Source organism: Pteropus vampyrus, unplaced genomic scaffold, assembly GCF_000151845.1.
Source record: "Pteropus vampyrus isolate Shadow unplaced genomic scaffold, Pvam_2.0 Scaffold374, whole genome shotgun sequence".
Taxonomy (NCBI): domain Eukaryota; kingdom Metazoa; phylum Chordata; class Mammalia; order Chiroptera; family Pteropodidae; genus Pteropus; species Pteropus vampyrus.
This window is the reverse complement of record NW_011889155.1, coordinates 6608-15179: the sequence shown is the minus strand read 5'-3', so window position 1 is coordinate 15179 and position 8572 is coordinate 6608.

The window sequence follows — 8572 nt, the reverse complement described above, 5'->3', positions numbered from 1 at the left end:
CTCTCTCTCTCTCTCTCTCTCTCTCTCTCTCTCTCTAAAAATTTAATTGTGGTGATGTACACATAACATAAAATTTACCATCTTAACCATTTTTAAGTGTATGGTCCGGTAGCATTAAGTATATTCATATTGTCACAGAATTAATCTCCAGACCTTTCTCATTTTGCAAAATGGAAATGCCATGCCCATTAAATGACAGCTCCCTGTCTACCCCGCCTCAGCCCGTGGCAACCACCAGTCTACTTTCTCTTTCTATGAATTGGATGACTCTAGGTACCTCCTGTAAGTGGAATCAGACAGTATTTGTCTGCTGGCGACTGGCTTATTTCACTTAGCATAATGTCCTCAAGGTTTATCCATTTTGGAGAATGTGTCACAATTTCCCTCCTTTCTTAGGCCGAATAATGTTCCATTGTATGTAGATACCACATTTTGTTTACACGGTCATCTGTTGATGGGCATTTGCTTTGCTTTTGGCTGTTGTGAATAGTGTGGCTGAACACAGGGGTGTACAAATATCTCTACAAGACTCTGCTTTCAATTCGTTTGGATATTTACCTAGCAGTGGAATTGCTGGATCTTGAGGTCACTCCTCTTTAAAAAAAGGGGCCGTGTGGGACCATCTGCAATGCACCCGGACTACCTCTGAAGGTGGGGAGCCTGTCAGAGAGGCTGGAATGAACACAGGAGACTAGGAGGCTGACACTCTCATTGGCTGTGGTGGGTGGTGGCAGATGTCGCCTCTAATGGTCCTGTGTCTCTCGGTCCTCACAGTAGGCAGGAAATGAAGCTGAGAGGAACAAAGCCCAGAAAAACTGGGGCTACAGGAAAGAGAGACCCAGGTGTCCTTGGCAACCACTAACAACTGCTAGGAGGCTGGAGACTTTAATGGGGTGACTAGTACACATACGACAGTAGCAGGCAGATGTTTGTGGACCAAATGAATGATACCACTTGTTTCAAAATTCCAGAAAGCAAGTTCCATAAGGGCATGAAATGTGGCTCCCTTATTCACATGATGAAGCTCAGTGAATGAATGAATGAATGAATGAATGAGCCTAATATTGTAACAAGTTGCTATTCTCTATAAAGAAAGAACATCCAGATAAGAGGAAAGGTCAAGAACATTTAACTAACTCTCCATGGACCCTACTTGTTGCAAAGCAAGTGCCTTGGTTGGCAGGGTGAGGGAATGGAGAGGAAAAGGTGACATCCCGCTCAGACATGGCACAAGGACCAGCGGGAAAAGAGGAAGACAAGTCCACCATCGGATGCATTGTGGGAGAATTAAGCGTGAGGGAGAAGCGCAAGTCACCAGACGACCTGGAACATCCATGCTGTCTCTACTGCGGGCCAGGCAGTTCTTATCATGCAGTCCATGTAGCGACTCTGACAGCCAGGACTGCTCCCTCTGAACAGGTTCAGACATCTGGGTGACTTGCTCAAGGTCACAGATGGCGGAACAGGGACATGAATCCAGGCCTGACTTCAAATCCCAAGTTCTTTCTTCTTTACCAACAGCGGTGTCCGGGGATTACTTCCTGGGGGAGGTGACCTAAGCCGAGCTGAGTACACACATCTGCTTCTAGAACAGTCTTTCTAGGTGGAGGGAAAATACCAGCCCAAGGGCGGAGACAAAAAGGGGCAAAGAATGTTCAGGAAAACAGCAAAAATTCCAAGTATAAAGTATGAACGAAGTATAGTATGTATGTAAAGGAACATTAGGAAATGATTGACTGGGCCCAGCCTTGAACCTGAACCCAAGACTCCTTGAAACTGCTGGAGCTACAGAGATGGGAGTGACATGCCTAGAGCTCTGCTTTACCTCGGTGCACCGGCAGCTGCGTACAGTGTGGACTGGAGGAGGCGAGCTTGCAGACGGAAATGGAGATTGATACCACTGCTGCCATCCTGTAACTGGGAATTCATTTGTCCCATTGCATGCTGGCACCAGGGGATGAAGCTGCGAGCAATCAAGCATCTGCCTGGCCCTCCTGGAGCTGTCAGCTGACTGACGCCAAACAAGATAACGACTAAAACACAATGGTTACAGGTCGTAATCTGTACCAGAGCATAAATAAACAAGATGATGTGAACAGTAATAACGGGAACATGGTGCAACCAGGGAAGGCTTCCTTGAAGAGGGGGTAATGGAGCTGGAGAAGAAGCATCAGAAGGAGCCAGCACTGCAGAGAGAGAGAAGAATGGAGAAAGCCTTGAGGGAGGAAGAGTTTCCTGTGTTCCAGGAAGTGGCGACAGTGCCTGGGGTGAGTTTTAGGAGATGAGCTGTGAGATGCGGCAGTAGGTAGGAGCTGGGATTTCATTCCACAGTCTTGGGAAGCTATTGGAAGGCTCTGAGCAGGAGGACGATGTGATCTGATTTGCATTTTTGAAAGACCTCTCTGGCTGCTGGGTGAAAAATGGGAAGGAGAGGGGTGGGTGGAGAGACACCACCAGCCACAGCAAGGGCCGGAGAATCAGACGAAGGTGGCCTGGGGCCAGGGTGGTGGTCACAGAAATGGCCAGGAGGGGAGGCTCTCAGGCTCTGATTCCAGTGGGGAGGGATCACCAATGGGAGGCACCATTTGGAGAAACACTCTCTGTTTCAAAGGCAGGTGACAGCCGGGATAAAGCACTGCAAAGTTTGACCCTGGCAGCAAATCCAATTTCCACACATCTCCTTCTGGATGGAATTTGCCTTCCCCAAGAGCAGGAGGTCAGAGCAAAACACCGCAACGCCACCAGAGGCTTCTCTGGGTGGGAGAGGCTCTGTGGGAGGATTATTCTGGGCTCTGGGCTGCAAAACTCTGTCTGGATGCTCAGAGAAAGACAGACTCGAGGCCCCAGGCTGACACACTGGACGAGAGCTGTGCAGGCATTTTTCTAGGTGCTAGGAAGACAGTTGTGAAGGAGAGAACAAAGCCCTTCTTTCCAGCCCTTTCCCGTAGGCAGCCTTCAGTCTAGGCCACTTCCAAGGTAGCCTCGCAGTGATAACCACCTCCTGGTGCTCTCACCTGTGTAATCTCCCCTTGAGGGTGAGTTGGACCTAATGACTGTTTTCTGTGAACAGGGCAGGCAAAAGTGATGGGCTGTCACTTCTGAGATTAGGTTACAAAAGGCTGTGACTTCTGCAGTGCTGGCACGCTCCCTGGCCCCTCCCTGTTCTCTCTAATGAAGCCAGCTGCCATATTGTGAGCTGCCCCATAGAGAGGCCCACGTGGCAAGGACCTGGGAGAGGACAACAGCGGGATGACGGCTCACGAGGGGCTGAGGTCTCGGGCCAACAACCCATGAGGGACGGAACCTGCCGGCCGCTGCGGGAGGGAGCTTGGGAGAGGTCCCAGGCTCCTTTTCCAGCAAAGCTCGACATGACCGTAGCCTTGGGCGATTGCAATTTGGAAGACACCTTGAGCCAGAGGACTTGGTTAAACCACATCTGGACTCCTGACCCCTGATTCTGTTGAGACAATGTTGTTGTTTTAAGCTACTAAGTTTGGGGTAATATTTCTGCAGCAATTGATGACTGATGCACTAGTGAACACTTATTAAACACAATGTGGGTGTTACATGTAGACATTTTTTGGAGTAGGGGCCACTATCCTCCCCATTTTATAGATATGAAAATGAAGGCTCAAAGAGGCTAAGCTACTTTCCCAAGGTCACACCGCGAAGAAACAGCAGAGAAAGAATTCAAACGGAAGCCTTTGGCTCCAGAGTCCAGGCTATTAAACACCACGCTGACGAGGGAGGCACAGCCTCTTCCCTGGAGAGTGCCTGGTCTGGTGGAGGAAGGGCCCTGTCCATGGTGAGGTCACTGCCAGCTGGTCGGGAACATGTCTTTCCCAACTTGCTCTGTATCATCCTTTAAGTCAGCCAGTGTACTCCCTGCCTTCTAACCAGAAGGACCTTCCACAACTGCCTCGCCTCCCTCTGTCACAGCCAGGGCTTCCCAGGCTCTGGTTGTGTTTCCTCCTCAAAACCTGATCTTTGCCAGTTTCCTATCACAGCCTCAATTTTGCTCGTTGAAGCTAATTCTGAATCCTGCCACCTTGCAAGTCCTGGGCCCCTGCTCTGTCCAGGCTTGTGTTATACACTATGCACGTCGTCCTATTTAATCATTAAGGTGAAGAAGATGGGGCGCAGAGACGTGAACTGTTACCTCACGTGGCCAGTAGCTCAGATCTGTCTGACCCACTTGGCTATGCTATCTTCCTGGTCCTTCTATTTAAAATTGACCTAGAGGTCACAACCCCTAAACTTCAGGTATCTTCCCATCCCTGGTGGGACCTCGTGACCAGTGTGCCCTCCGGAATGTGCCATGCCTGGGAGATGGCATGAGAACCTCCCTGATCTCCCTGGTAGGCCGTTCATTCCTTAAGCACAGCCCAAGGTACTAGCATCTAGTGGGCACCAAATGCACCCTTGTTGAATGAGAGATGGAAATTAGCTTATGAAGTAGGCAAAGGGTATACCTTCCCCCTTCCTAGCAGGACCCCATTCCTTTTGGAGAAACTAATTCTTCTGTAATATGTCACTCTATAGGACTGTCTCATCAGGCCCGCCTTCCACTCGCCAAGCGGCAGGCAGAGAACTCAGCTCCTTTCTTAGTTTTGAATCTTGAGCAGAACAAACAGCCTGGAGAAGGCAGATGCTTCAGTGAGACCCCTGCTTCTGCTCTGGCTTCCTGGTCTCCCCGCCTTGCCTTGACAATCTTCCCTGCCTGCAGCTGATAGTCCTCTGTAACCCTGAGCCCTCAGGAACTGCCCAGCTGGCCTCTGCCAATCTCACCAGCATGTTGGATCCTCAAGCCAGAGGCTCTCACAGCCGGGGCAGGGTGGAGTGGGGTTTGTGTGCAGGCCCTCCACTCGAGGCAGAGATACCCTCTGTGCCCCAGACTGTCCTCCAGGGCCCGGTCCAGGGGAAGGAGAAGCCAGAACCTGTTATCTCTACCCACTGTGAGATCCCCTTGGAAATCTCAGCTTTGTCCCTTCCTCTCAGTATCTACCCTGACCTTTTTTCCCCCCAAAGAAGTCTGTGTACTAATTATCTAAGAAATAACATGGCAAGACTATGATTCCTCATTAGCTCAGGAGAAAGTCCCCACTACATGACTGATAGGCATCTATAAGACAATTAACTCCAGTGCAAGGACTCCCTAATCAAGATTAATGAGGAGGTGGGGAGGGAGAAACATGGGTCCCAGAGGCCTCCGTGGGTCTCCAGGGTGGAGGGGACTGTGCCACGTGGGGTTCCTGGGGAATGGAAGTAGGGAGATAAAAAGCCAGAGGGCTAGTTTTAGAATACAAGGCTCTGTTCTGTTCCCTTAGATAAGATAGCCCACTAAGTGAATCGGGATATACAGCCTACTGAGTGCCAGGAGACAGGATACTGAAATGAGCAAGTCGAAATCCTTGCCTTTGTGGAGCTCACGATCTAATTAAGTAGATAATTACAGTGCAGGGTGGAAAGTGAGCTGATAACAAGGAATAGGCAGCATTTATTGAGCAATTATCATGTGCTTGGCATCATCCTCAGTGCTTAACATGTATTAACGTCTTTAATACTTATAACACAGCTATTCCTGGCCCCTATTTACAGATGAGGAAACTGAGGTATGAAGAAGTTAAGCAAATTGGCCAAAGTCACAGAGCTAAAGAGATGCAACGAGGACGTGGACCCCGGCAGAACAGCGCTGGAACCCAAGCTCTTAAGCACCATCCTATAGCCTGTCAACAGGCTCACCATGGCGGTGGTTGTGGTAGGTCGGGGTACGGGGTGTGATGGGAACCCAAGAGGTGGCCCAGACAACAGGCAAGATTTCTGCATCTGGTCTCCCTTTGAGCTGGGTCTTGACAGATGAACAGATGAACAAATCTTACCCAGTAGGGAGTTTATTGATTGATTTAATGACTTAATTCATTTATTCATCCCACAAAGAAGTGCCAGACCCCAGTGGGAATGCTGCGAACACAGTGGTGATCAAAATCTGACATGGAGTCCCCACGTAGATGGAAAGGCCAGCATCAGGACTGGGGTCATCCCGCACTTATGAGGGTGAGGATCTCCTTAAAATTGTGCCCCCCCCCCAGATGCCTCACCCTAGTCCCAGCCCTGGCCCACCATGTGGAGTGGTGAAACCCCATTCATAAAGCCAGACCATGGGGCTGGAGTTCAACCTATAACTAAATATTTGCATTTCAAGTACCTCTCAGGCCTTTCCTCTGCCATTTGTATTCTGCTCTCCAAGTTCCCAGTTCTTCATGCACTTGGCCAAGGCAAGACCACTGAAACGCAGACCATTTTTTCCTTCCACATCCCACAAAGCATTTAACTTGTCCTTAACTCCCCGTAACAAGAAAGTGACATTCCTATGTCATGGAGATGATTAAGGCTTTGGCATTTTGTTTTTCCTCTTCCTGAAGGTGCTAACATCCACTGAGCTCAAGAGGAGCGATTAAATACAACGCTATGCTCCGGTGGGTGGGCATGTCACTCTCCAGGGCTCCTTCACCGTGGACTTGGAGGACGGGGGCCAAGAAGTCTCATGGAGCAGGAGATAGACTCGAATCTAATGTGCCTGAGACACTGCCTTTTCTCCCAAGTTCTCCGCATTATTGCGATGCGGCACCCACGAGGCAATTGGCTGAAGCAACTCCCGTGGATGGTGATGGGGCTAGCTGTCTTGTCAGTATCCCTTATCATCATTCTCCCTGTGCAACTGCCCCAGTGGGGTTTGCTGGGCTGCCCCACCTCATGTTCTTTCAAGTCACCACTTCCCACTTCTCAACTTCTTTTTAATGGACATCTTCTAAAAGTGCAAGAGGCAGAGCTATGGTCTCAGGTGACTTAGCAATGCCCAGAGTGGTGGAGAGCGAGGTATGGTAAGCTGCTTCTAAAATGTTCCCAATGATCCCCATTTCCTGCCTTCACGCCTTCGTGCAAGCCCCTCCCCTTGAATGACTCACGTGGTGACTCACTTCTAATAAGTAGAAGCGGTAAAAGTGATGAGAGGATGTGACTTCTGAGATTAGGTTACAAAAGACTGTGACTTCTGACCTGCAGGTACTCTCTCCGGCCCCTCCTTTGCTTGCTCTGATGAAGCCAGCTGGCATGTCATGAGCCGCTCTACATATGGAGAAGCCCACGTGGCAAGGAACTGAGGCCCCCAAACAACAGCTCATGAGAAACGGAGGCCCTCAGTCCAAAGGCTCACGAGGAACTGAATCCTGACAGTGACCACGAGCATGAGTTTAGCCTTCAGATAACACCGCACCCTCAGCCAGAGGACCCAGCTAAGCTGCACCTGGATTCCTGACGCACAGAGACTGTGTGCTGTCTTAAGCCTCTATGTTTTGAGATAATTTGTTTCATCGCAGTAGATAACTAATACAGGAAATGAACAGAAAAAGGAGCAGTACATGTAACAGAAGATATTACATAGGAACATAGACCTTAAAGAGCCTTAGCCAGGCATTTTGTAAATGAATACATTTATAGGTAAGATAAATCTCTAACATAGCTGATTTGTGGCTAAGCTGGGTCTGTGTCTCTGTCTAGAACTCTTTCTGCTGGCTTGTGAATTGTTGAAGGTTTGCCATTCAATTTCTTTGAGATTTTAAATATAGATTTAGAAAATGGTAACATCTCTTGCTGACGTGTTTAATGTGTTTAAATGTGTTCTGTTTGTATCAGGACCTGTATTATGTTGGGGTGCAGGCCACGCGTGGTGGATCTGAGATCTTTCTCTACCACAGGGATTTTCAAAAGACTGTTTGTAGCTCACTGGGGGACCAGTGGGGTCACTTGGTAGGCCATGAGCGAATTCCTAATGCGGGTCTTTTCTTCCATTCTCCCAGGCAAATGGCTCAGGTTTCCATGAGCTTTTGTTTTGACATCAGACTAAGACTCATTTATTACTAACCTACTCGGTGAGTTATTAATAGTGACCATCAACTCGGAGCTGAGATGTCTTTCTTTAAAGAGATCTGGCTGCTTCACACACTTGACAGCGTCGCACGGCTCCCACTGTGCACGTGCTCATGCAGGCGCGTCGATGCCCTCGTTTTGGCCGGAGGATGCCCTGTTATTTATCAGCCAATCAGTAGGCTGGTCTTGAGTAAGCTGTGGTTCTCAGTTGCTTCTCTCCACTTGCTTTGTAATGAGCAATGCCTTCTGGTTTAACTTCACCATTTATCAATTCAGTTTGTTGGGGGTGGTTTGGTTAACGTTTCAGTGCTCAGTTAGCCCCATTAGATTTTCAAGCATGCATGTGTTACAGTTAAAAGTGAATGCATCCCTGGCCAAAGCAAGTGTGTACAATCACTTGGATGGCGATGCTTGGCTGTTACCACCAACTTTATTTTTTCCACTGCAAAGTGAGCACCCCAAGGAGCCTTTTATCCCACTTGAGTCATCTATATACAAGAGTGTGAGAGTGTCTGTTCCAGACTTGTCATCCTGCTTAGATTCTTCCCTATGCCTCCAGATGTCATCCAGATGTGTCCCATCCATGCCAAGACCCCGACGAATCAAGCCCTGCTTATCCCTCTAGCTTCATCTCTCACTTATCCCT